Consider the following 13,412-nt stretch of genomic DNA (forward strand, 5'->3'; position numbering starts at 1 on the left):
TTAGAGAAATTTTATTTTGGACTTTGTGTCTTGACACATCATCAACCAATTTGTTTCGAATACAATGTCATAATTGATTATAAGCTCCTTGAATTAAAAATAATTATTATTGTAAATTCATTGTATTAAAAATAAATGGTCTCATTGTATACATTTCCAATTTTAATTGGATATTAAGAGAACTAAATGGGCTCAGTGTATTGTATGATATTGTTGTTTTGCCAAATAAGCATGCAAACCATCCTCATGTGGGAGCATACAGTACATTAAGTCCCTCGGACTACAGAAACATTTTGAAATTTTTTTATTTGAAAGTTTGAGATCCACCTATGAATCATAGATGATTATTTTTTAAAAGAACTTAGACTTCCGCAACACTCAAATCTTGCCCTCCAAAAATTTGAATTTTTTTTTTTTTTTTGAGAGTGGCCTATAGTTTCAAGAGGTTATGTCTCTAAAATTTGAGGTCTTAAAAATACCCTTAGTCTGACTTTTACCTCAGATCAAATGGACAATATGCTCTTAAAGGAGCAGCATATATTTTAACACATACAATATATGCTCGATCGAGTGCAAGCTGTATAGTAACTCCCTCGGGCAAATGCCAAAAACTTGGGGAAATATATGAGCGATTTAATTAGAAAAATTAGGAAAAGTTAAATTTCGAGGAATATAGGGATTCCGTCCACACAAGGCTCCAACGCATTATTGTAATATTATGTCTTTTGCCTTAAAAAATTTTATTTGATAAACTAAATATGTGTCGGATTCTAAACATGGGGTTAACATATTCTACGAAGTGCTTGTCATTTACATTTTGTAAGTAAATAAAAAATATACGTAAATTGGAATGGCAACGGGTTGGGTCGGGTCTCGGTCTGGGTTTGGCTGGACCTGGACTCAGATCTAAAAAAATGATATGGACCCAAACCCGGCCCGTCCCAAAAATTAAAATATCTATGCACTAAACTGTATTTAAATATATTTCATATATTGAGACCCGAAAAATATTACTAAACCCGAACCCAAACCCGACGGGATCTAGACCTGAATAATATTCGGGTCCAAAATTTAGACCTTAAACTGACCCACCGAGTCCAATTTTTTAACCCCTACCTTAGATTAGGTCTACCCATGTATCCTGAGTTGGGCCCGGCTCTGTTTCCACTCCTAGCTTCCAAGTTGGGCCCAGGTCCGTTGCCACCCCTAGCTTCCATGTTTCCTCTTACATGATTATACTTGGGCCCAGTTTGGAGGGACTTGTCAAGTGATATATTTTTTCTTCCATTAGATGGCCCAACTCTAGTTTCCCCAACTTTTAAACAATTAATGTAGGATGCCTTGAAAATTTTATCCTCTCTGTTAGGAGATTTAAAGTTTTAAAAATGGTACAAAAGCAAGACGCACATCTTTCAATACTAAAAACTCTTGTTCCCTTTTTCATATTGATACATCTCGAGGTTAATATAGTTATGTGAAGGTTTTCAAGCAATACAACATTTTTTTTTATGGGTGAGGTTTGTATAGAGCCGATGCTATAAACAATCAAAGTAAAGTGCACATTCAAATAATATCGAGAAATATGGTTGCAATATTGTAAATCATTGTGATAGCCTGAAAATATATTTTCATCTCTAACTATAAAAGTTCAAGCATGAAAAATAGTGTAGATCTATGAAAACTTGAAAATCTTTAGAATTGACTGTCCAAAACTGTATTACAAGATGCACTATTTCCAGAACTTGAAATCTATTTTTTCTCATGTCCATGCATCTTAATGTCAAGATGATCAATTTAAGGATATTTGGGCATCAAAACAACCTCTTCTAATGAAATTTTTGAGGCGCACTCTAATTTGATTGTTTAGAGCCTTGGCTCTATATACACTTTCTCCTTTTTAGAATTTGATATTAATTCAATTGATGGAATTACAAAGTCCAACTAACAATGGCTAGTAGTGATGCATTTGGATGTTGATGATGTTTTGAAAGGCATTAGATGCCACTAGGATGAGGTTTTGGAGTCACAATAATTTTTGGGATGTGTTCTGGTTTCTGAGGTATATCCAAAACCAGATGCCTGAGTTGGCCAATTCACCAAATGCTATTGCTCTATGTGAAGGCTTGACAATTTTGGTTCTTAGATATCTTTGTCCATTTTTTAACATATCTTACCATTGTACACCTATATATCACATACAATAATGCCCACATTAATACATTACACACCACATGTATGACAAGATACTGTCGATACTCATAGAAAACAAAGGTGCATTCTTCCACATGCATAGATAGACATGCCTAGTTAGATACATGTACATTTGAACATACATGACTGCAATTGCACTGCTGCAAAACCAAGAGTAGTTTGATATCAAATAGCCAATTAATGGATATAAAAGTTGAATGAACTAAAAAATATTCACAGAACCTATGCATTCCCATAGCAGTCTTAATTCGATGAACCCCATGATATAAAGCACAAAAAAATAACAATATTTTTAAAAATAAAACGAAAGCACTTTCATATATCATTATAGAGGTCAAGTCTCTTGTAGCTTAGAACCCCAAGTTAATAAAGAACAACAAAAAAATCCTTTATAAGTAAAACATCAAACACTGAGTGTGTTAAATATTGACACTGATGTCTAGTGTTAAATCTTTTAAAAATTCCAAAGAACTGTAAAAACCCACCAGTTTGGAATTCAAGTGACTAAGTGATTTTTCCATTGTGGTAACTGAATAATGTTTGAGCAAAATAATTATTTTTTTAGCAAAACAAAGTGGTAAACAAATACTCGAGCAACTAAAAAATCATGTTCACAAAAATACTACATGAAACGTCACGTGAAATCCATACCTGTGATCTCAGTTGTAAAAATCGATCATCAAATTGAGCAGCTGGCAGATGATTTTCAGCTCAGTTGAGAAAAAAATGAATAGATCTTGTAATATGTCAAAATCGATCACCAAATATCGAATTTTCAATGAAATTAGGACTTGAATCTTGTGACTTAACTTCATGATCTACAAAAGCCCTAGATTTTGATTGAATAAAAAATCTGGAGTATGCCAGATTTGTTCAACTCAGTTCTCAAAAATTGAGTCGATCTGGGATTTTCAATGAAAATAGGAATTGAATCTTGCGACTAACTCCATCATCTACAAAAGCCCTAGATTTTGATTGAAAAAAAAACAAAATTGAATAAACAATCTAGAGTATGGCAGATTTTTTCAAAACCTAGCTATAAAATTGAGTTGATGCCCTAGTTGCTCAAAATGGAGCTCCAAATCTAGTGTTTTAAATGAAATTCGGAGTAGAATATATTGACTAAATCTGTTATCTATAAAATTCCTAGATTTTCATTGATAAAAAAATTCAAAAACAAGGCCATAATATGCATTATGGTGATCTTTTTTAATACGCAAAGGACACGAAAAACAGGCAAAACATCAAAGTTCTATGTGTTTTCGGTGCCGATACTTCATTTTATACTGTTAAAACTATAATTTCAGTTATTAATTGGCTGAAAAACCCTAAAGAGGCTGAAAAAGCAAGAACAGTAGAATCAAATATTCAATAAGACAAATGTCTATATATATATATATATATATATATATATATATTAAAACACCAAAACCGGCCCTAACTGGTTCCGATCTAACATGCTGGTTCTGGTTCTAGCCAGCTGGTTCTGATTCTAACCAGCTGGTATTTGTAACACTAGACTTGACTGCATATGGATGAAATCTTCCTCTCAAAACAGATGAGATAAATCTAGAAAAAGCATTAGCATCTATTGCTATAAAGCACTACAGAAGAACAATAAAAATTGCAATCGTTCTCTCATATTTTTTGCAAAGCCAATGATTTAGTGTATCGACTTACTAAATATGGAGTTTCTTTTCTTTTCTTTTCTTTTTTTTTTTGACCAAGATCATTGGTACTATTAGAAGTTACTCAAAAAAAAATACATCATCAGAAACAAGAACAGAAGAACAAGAAGTACCCCCCTTAGCAAGAAGGTCGGGTACCCCATTAGCCTCCCTATAAACATGTGTGAAAGACACCACACCGATTAAAGGACATTTACGAAATATAGAATCCAAACCGATCAAAATGAACGGCCGACTGCTTGTATATGCGAATGTGAAGATCAAAAGTAATACTTTCATGTTCAACATCTACGTGTTGGAAATGGATTTGGACGACCAATGGACCCACCGGTTGTCCCGAGTGGATCCAGCTCTAGACCTAGACAATGGATCCAACATGTCAGGTAATGATCCATTTCACATTGATCCAAAACCTAGATCTGACTTGGTTTAACCAAACATTCTCGATATGTATAAGTAGGAAAAGCATATAAAAAGATCATTTATATTTGGAAAAGTTTATATAAGGTTACATCCTTAAAATGTAGAAATACAGATGTGCCTAAAAAATTCATCAGAGAATATTGTTTAATGTTGAAAACCCCTCCAATTGATCATCTCGATATAAAGATGTACGAATATGACAAAAAGAAAGATTTTGAGTCTTGAAAATGGCGCATATTACAACACATTACCTAGATCGTCCACTTTCAAGATTTTCTTATGTTTGTAGATCTACTTGATTTTAACTATTTTTGGAGCTTATAATTTTATAATTAGATATAAAAATAGATATTCAGATACTCCTTATTATTTTTTACACGATAATTACATGTTATAATAAAATTTGGAGGTGATTGTTTAAGGTTGCAACCTTATGGAAACCACATCCTGTATTTTTTAAGTACAAGGGGGTCACTAGAACTCTTGTTCGGATTTCAAATGAGGTGAATGTGAGTGTTGACTAAACTCAAATTTTGAGAAAAAGTTTCTCAAATTTCAGGACACACCCCAAGCCATCCAATTAATATCGGATGACTAAAAGTAATTGTGACCTCATCGCAACAAAGATAAATGATATATATATATATATATATATATATTAAAAATAAAATTTTAGAATCTTTTATTTCTAGACTCAGATTGGATGCAACCCGATAGGTTGGGTTGATATTCAAGTGACTTGGACCTGACTCTAGTCTAGATCTGACTTAGACATAGTTAGGTTGGGTCGGGAGCGGGGTCGACAAGGATCCCTCCCAACCCATTTGCAACCCTCTCGTCGATGGATGGCATGTATCATACATGAATTCAAAAGGTCATTTTCAATGTGGAGTTCTGACTCAAATCAAAGAAAAAAAAAAAATTTTCTCAAAAATCCGACTAACTTCCTACTTGACTTTGGCATCTAAAACATTGTACTGAACAAGGGCTTGTTTCACAATCATTACAGGCAACGAACTATGCCATGGGTGCATATCATGCATCTTAGATTTCCCTCGTCGAATAAGGATTGAAAAATGCACATACGTGTTGCCAAGATGGCATAAGGGTTGCAACCTTGGTCTAGGCTAAACTCTTGTCCCCAAGTGCCCCAGGCCTTATTAAGGTCAGGCCAAAAACAAATGAAGCAAAAATGAAAAAAAAACACAGGAAAAGGAGGGCCTAGTCAAGCTGAAGCGGGTGCTGTGCTCTGATACCACTTGTTGTGTGCGGAAGCTCCAACCCGATGGGTTGATTTTTGACAAATAAAGTACAAGAAATAAAACATGAAATATACACTACAAGAATATAAAGCTTTACATGGTTCACCTAAAAGAGCTACATCCACGGGCATGGCAAACTGAAATCCACTATACCAATGAAAGTTACATCAAAGATTTTGGATCAAACCTCGATAAAATATCCAATCGAGCAAACTCTTTTAAATCTGCTCTCCCAAACGGTGCCATGCCGATTCTCTCATCTCTATTCAATAACTAGACCACTATCTAAGAAGATAACAATTTTGAGAACAAACAAGACTTTATCTCATTAAAAAGGGAAACAACCCAAAATCTCCATGAGAACCGCTTCTCTACAAGAAACCAACCTCTCACTTCTGCGAGAGTCTTCTGGAGGCATCATCAATGTTTCACTTCATATGAAGCTCTCTTCTCTCTAAGAGGAAATGTAATGTTTCTCTTCATAGGAAGCTCTCTTCTCTCTAAGAGGAAATTATATCTTACGCACAAGAGACTTTATTTCTCTCTTTAGAGGAACCACTATTCCCATATGGTGATGCAAATAGGGCACACAAAATTTTCTACACTTTGATATCATATACATAAGATTAGAAGTCTATGCTATATCACATATATCTCAAGAGACCAAAAGATATATCCAAGAGTTTCTATTTATCTTAGGAAACTTATCAAATATCAATCTCAATCTGACATGAATATCTCAATCGCACATGATATGAAAATATCTCAATCAATCCCACAAAATTTGCGATTTATTTATGTAGGTTATTTTGGATAGCACTAAATCAAACAGCAGGCTGGCACTAGCCGTAGCCTAGCCCTATGGCCACAATTTATGGCCAAGGCTATACTTTTTCAGGGCCAAGCTGGCCGGCCCCTTCGTCCATCGCTAGTCCTAGGCATAAGAAGTCTTAGAGCGTCAAATGGACCATTGAATCTTAAATAGTCCTTCAATTTATGGGAAATTGAATTAGCATTTAAACAGTGGTGGTCAAAAGGACAACAACCCACAAGACTTAAACGTTTTGTAAGTTTTGGCTCGGGATAATTTTGGGTCAAGTCCTTGTGAGGGTTGATGCAATTAGTCTACGTGCTTGGGTTAAAAGTAAAATTTATCAACACACACTTAAAAATTGAACCGTCTAAAATTTTACTTATGGAGTAATTTGATAAATTTAAAAACTCATTTTGATACATCATTTGAGAGCAACTTGATATTTCATCAAAACAATGAAGGGCTATTTGTAAAGATAAATAAACAAGAGTAAGATGTTAAATAGTTCAAATGTGATGAGTAATTTAGTAAATTTCCCAAATGAGGAATAGATGCAAGTAACTTCGGTGCCATACATGGTTTGCAAACAATATTTTATTATATAAGGAATTGAGATTGGGTCAAGATGGTGTAGTTAGGTTTTCATAGCACAACGTCGCAAGTTCCATTCTTATGTAACTTTGTAAAAAAAAAGAAAAAAAAGCATTCTTTTATTTTATACATGCTTGTTCTATTTATAGTGCATAGAAATCCCTCCTATCTTATAGTTGATTAAATAATATGATTGTTTGTTTTTGTAAAACCGAACTTCAATGGCACGATCTTTTGTTTTTCTTCTAATATGATTATAAACTTAGCTGTATCTTTTGTTTTTCTTCTAATATGATTATAAACCTAGTTGACGTGGAATACCTACTCTTTTTAGCTCCCCCTCGTTTCCTCTTTCTCTCTTTCCCTCCATGTCTTCCCGTTACCGCTGTTTTTCTTTTCCTTTTTCTGTATTCTTTGTTTCTCTATTCTCTTATCTTCTTTGTATTTTTCATTCACTCAATGAAAATCTATTTTAACATTAAAGCAAATATTTATTATATATTAAGCAAGATTATAAACTTAGTTGATGTGGAATACCTACTATTTTTATCTCCCCCTCCTTTCCTCTTTCTCTCTTTCCCTCCATGTCTTCCCCTTACTGCTGTTTTTCTTTTCCTTTTTCTTTTTTTTTCTCTCTCTATTCTCTTGTCTTCTTTGTATTTTTCATTCACTCAATGAAAATCTATTTTAACATTAAAAAAAATATTTATTAAATATTAAGCAAGAGCAACACCCTTTCTATTTTTGTGTCACATGTCCCTATTTTCTCTTTCCTAATAAATCTCCCCTATTTTACAAAACTCCGTACCATCTCTCTATTAATGTTTTCAAAAATATTTCCCTAAAATTCTCTTTATTCCCCTCTTGCTCTCTTTTCCGAGTACAGTCACGATGCTTCTTTCAAATCTGGGTATGCTTTGGTTATTATTTTTTATGGATCTTATTGTTTCTCTTTCCTCTCATGGTTTTTCCATGCATTTTTTTTCCTCTTTTGAGGAGAGTTATTTTTAAAGCTATTGAAGTCCAAAAAATAAGATAACAAAAATTCTTTGGATTTATCATTCTTCTTCATAATAATTGCAACATGTTTTAAAAAAATTATTTCTTTTATATATATATGTATATATATATATATGGAGAGAAAGAGAGAGTTTAGCATACCAAAACCAGAGAGATAGTTATTTGAAGTAATTAAATTTTATTGAAGCTTATTTGAAGTTACATCTGTTTTGGTCATTGTTTCTATGGATCTTATTTTTTTCTCTTTCATATAATGTTCTTTCCATGCAATATATATATATATATATATATATATATATATATATATATATATATATATATATATATATATATTGGGTGGATAGGAATTCTTAAAACAATTAAAATCCAAAAAATTAATGGTTTGAATATAATATGTTATGAACACATTAATGGTTTGAATATGAATAATGGTTATTCATTCTTTAGCTCATACCTAATCTATGGAGGTCAATTTAGTAGAGTTGAATTTAGAAGGTACTAACATGAAGGTAAATTGGTTGGTTGTTCCAAAGCAAAGTATACAAATTTGTTGCAAGCCTTTTTACTAAAAGACAAAGTTCATTGCCAGCATTTCATATGCTTTGGATTTGTTAGAAATCATGTATTAATAAAATTGTGATTAAAACCTTTCTTTTTGACTCAGGGTGCAAAACTACATGAAACAAACTTATAGGGGGGCTAATCTTCAGAGGGCACAATAGATCTGCGAGATACTGTGAGTGTTACCCTCATGGGTGGTATAATATATTTAATCAGTCTTTTTATCTTCACAAATTTAGTCATCTTACTTCTATATTACCCTATTATAGACTAGAATACGTTTACCCCTTTGCATGCATGTGTCTTCATAAAAAAATCATTGGGATTTATGATTTTTCTTTCATACTAAATGCAACATGCCCAACGTGTATTGTTGGAATATTTGTCTTTAAAAATAGATAAAAAAAAGCAATGAGAGTGAGAAAGCATGATTTGTCATAGGCAAATATGGATAGGAAGGTATTTACCAAAAACAATGTTTAGGAAGGCGCAATGAGATAGAGTTTCTTCATTTTGAAAACGAAAATTCGTTATTTTGTCAAATGTTGCATGGTAAATAAATTTCCATGAAGAGCATTTGAAGTTATATTTGCTTTGGTTATTGTTTTTTATGGATCTTATATTTTTCTTTCCTCGAATGTTGTTTCCATGCAATATATTTTTATTTTTATTTTTTTTAGGAGAGTTATTTTTAAAACCATCGAAATCCAAAAATTTAATGGATTGAATATATTATGTTGTGAATATAAATGGTTTGAATATATATGTCGATCATTCATTCTTTTTCTCTGACTACTATCTTACAGAGGTCGAATTTAGAAGGGTCGAATTTAGAAGGTGCTTATTTGAAGGTAAATTTGTTAGTTTTTCCAAAGACAACTGTACAAGTTTATTGCAAGTCTTTAACTTAATAAAATTGTGACCCAAAACTTTCTTTTTGACTTAGGGTGGTGCAAAACTAAGTGGCACAAACTTGTAGAGGGGCTAATCTTCAAAGGGAATAGTAGATCTACGAGATACTGTAAGTATTACTTTCGTGGGTGATATAATATATTTAATCAATCTTTTTATCTTTACAAATTTAGTCATGTTACTTTTTATATTACAATCTCATAGGCTAGCATACTTTTACCCCTTCCCATGCATATCCACAATCATCATTTTTGTCTTCATAAAAATTCCTTGGGATTTATCATTCTTCTTTTGTAGTAAATGCAGCATGCCCAACATGTATTAGAGGAATATTTGTATTTAAAAATAATATATCATGATAATTTATTTAATGATATATGGCTTGAAAGAGACATTAATATTTAAATCCTAACTTAAGAAAAGGGCTTTGATTGCCTAATCATTGCCAACTTCTTTTTTCTCAATTTGTTGATGACACCAATTTGAATTTGAAAGCGGATCCTACCTCTGTCTCCACTACTACTCAAGAAGCCCATGAACTTAACTCTATTGTGCGTGCCTAACAGCAACAAGTCGAGTGGAGCTAGCGAGTGTAGCGGTAGCGAAACGAGCCCCTGAAGGGGGTCGAGCTCCCTTAACTTAAGGAAACAGGGGGTCCCTCTAAAAAAGCAAAGACTGGGCTTTTTCTCTCTCTGTCCGTAAGCGTTAAATACCATAGTGTAACATATTGCATTCCAATATGAGAGAAAGTAGCCAATAAAAAAATTGAGCACCTTTCAATCAAAAAATAAAATAGCATAATCGATTTAGAAACTATTGAATGTGAAATAGTAAAATATTTTAAATATCTTATTCTTATTTATAAAAAAAACAACATGGTTTTATTACCAATGCTATAACAAACCGTGAGAAATCCTCACAAATAGGTTTTATAAAAAATTTAATATAAATATTTTTAAAACCTAAAAAATTATTTTCCAATTTTTCTAAGTTTATACTACATAAATATGATTTGGACATAGGGAATCCACAATTTCCCTAGATTTGCAATTTTTTTGTCTCCCTCTAATCTTTTTTTATCACAAATAGTACATCTAAATTATTTATTTCTTTCATAGTTTTAAAGAAGGAAAATTGTTTCATACGGGCTGGACTGCATTTCTACGTATCCAGTCTAAAAAGGGTAAAGCATCCATCTTAAAGATGGATGCAAGTAGGTATTCCATCTAAAAAGTATTGAAACTAACGATCGAAATGTTTTCTTATTAGAATTATTAATTTAGTTTTTAAAATTTATTTATTTTTTCATATTCACGATCTCCATGTTAGACTCCATGTTAGAGGTTACACATCCTTAAAAATTAAGTCTTAAAATCCATCTAAAAATAGATTTATTAGGAGGCCTGCATTTCTACATATGCAGGCTTGGCAGCATAGAAATTGGATCCTTAAAGAAATCATAGTTATTTACTAAAATTATTTAATTGTGAGGATAAATTCAATAATTTCGAAGACCATGTTGTATTGAAAATATTTTTCAACAATAAACGTTTCTGTGATTAATATTAAATATCACGTGCATATTACTAGTATTTATTATGAATATGATACAAGATGGTTTTGCAGCATACAAGTTCGTTCTCTAATATTGTGAATTGAACCCCCCCCTCATGCATGGTGATGGAAAAAAAAAAAAGGAGAGAAAAAAATATGACGTTTGGATCTTCAAGACGTTACTTTATATGATGAGACATTGTTTGGGGAAATAGAACGCCCTCATATTGGCAATTCTCTTTATTTTATGGATAATTTCATGAATGAAATAATGGTAAAATGACAAAAAATTATGGATAATTTCATGAATGAAATAATGGTAAAATGACAAAAATAAATAAATATTATGAATGAAAAATTAGGTAAATGGGACAATTATTTACACCTTCAAAACTCTTATGTTTTCTTTTAGTTGGAAAAATTTTATATAAAGTTGCAATTTTAAAATGTAGAATTAAAGATGCACCTCAAAAATACACCGGAAAAGGTTGGTTTAATGTTTAAAAACCCTCTAATTGATCATCTCAACATCGAGGTGGATGAGTATGAAAAAAACAGATTTTGAGTCCTATAAATAGTGCATCTTAGAACACATTATCTAGACCATCCATTTTCAAGATTTTCATATATTTATAGATCTGTTTGATTTTGACTATTTATGGAGTTTACAATTTTATAATTAGTTATGAAAATAGATTTTCAAATAATCTTAAGAATTTTTTATACCAAAATTACATTTTATGATAAAATTTGGCGGTGCACCTTAATTGGATTATTTAAGGTTGAAACCTTATACAAACCACATCCTCTTTAGTTTGATATAGTGCTTTTTTTTTTTCTTTTTGGGTAATTAAGTAGGGAAAAGAGGCCCCTACCCGATTTTTCAAATAAATTACGGGTTAGCTTTTTGAAAGTATTAATGGCATGATGTTAGTGGTGGGAATGAAAACCACAACATGGTCACTAGGACGATACCTCTACGACCCCAATTTGATATGGTGCTTTTACTTAATACATTCACTTTCATTTTTGAACTTCTACCATACTTTTGCGATAATAATATGAATGGGAACTTAGGCTAGTGGGAAAACATTTTGGACGTACATCTGTTGTACCCTTTTACAAAATGAAAAAGTTTTATAGTTTTCAACCTTATATTATAGGAGTACGGAACACATCAAAATCCTAACAGAAAAGATTATTCTCACATCTAAAAGCCCTACAATTAGTCTTCTCACCCATAAGATGCATCACATTGTGTCAACCTTAAGATGTATGAAAAGAAAATAATAATAATAATAATAATAATAATAATAATAATAATAATAATAATAATAATAATAATAATAATAATAATAATAATAATAATAATAATAATAATAATAATAATAATAATAATAATAATAATAATAATAATGAAAAAATATTTTTAGTTCTGAAACTTCTGTAATTGTGTGACACATTATCTAAACCATCTATTTTCTAAATTTTTATGTGTTTATAAATCATTCGATCTATACTATTTTTTGAACTCCAAATTTCATAATGAATTTTATACTATGAGACCATTTATCCTTCTTACAAAGAGGTCACAATTATTCATAGCCATCAGATGTCAAATTGGATCACTTGGGGTGTACCACGAAGTTTGGGAAAATTGTTTTTAGCATCGAATCTAATCATTGACATGATCACAACTACCTGATTTGAAATCTAAAAGACAAGAGTAATTGTAAACTTCTTGTGCTAAAACTAAATGGTCTCTTTATGTACTTTTTATTTTATAATAAAGTTTAAAAATAGATTTTATGGGCATCATAAGGTTTTAGGCACTAGATATGTATCCTTTAGCCAGATTTAGATATGGGCCCTACTTTGTTTGTTTAAAGTTGACACCTTGTACAAACTACACCCTTAATATTCTTTTGTAAGTGAGGTTTATGTAAGGTGCCGAATTTATATTATAGAAGTAAGGCACACCTCTAAATTTTGCCCAAAGATGTAGTTTTGATGTAGAAAACTTTTCAATGATTTGTAAATCTATTTTCACCCCTCATTATAAAATTTACAATTTCAAAACTAGTGTAGATCGAGTAGATTTATTTTTAACGCTTAGAATTTTCTTTTTTTTTCACATCCATATAAATCCATATATCTTGAGGTGGAGATGATCAATTTGAAAATTGTCAAGCATCAAAACGCTCTTTTTTAGTGACTTTTTGACGTGCGCCTTGCTCACGCATTGCAAGATTGACTTCTTATGTAAAACACTTTCCTATGTAAAGTAGTATTTTAATAGTTTGATACATTGATTAAGGTAAACAAGCCCCTCAAACATGTGCTAATCACTATAATTGAAAAAGGAAACCACTCCAA

The sequence above is a fragment of the Amborella trichopoda genome, chromosome 6, assembly GCF_054954075.1.
Source record: "Amborella trichopoda isolate Santa Cruz 75 chromosome 6, AtrichopodaSantaCruz75HAP2 v2.0, whole genome shotgun sequence".
Taxonomy (NCBI): domain Eukaryota; kingdom Viridiplantae; phylum Streptophyta; class Magnoliopsida; order Amborellales; family Amborellaceae; genus Amborella; species Amborella trichopoda.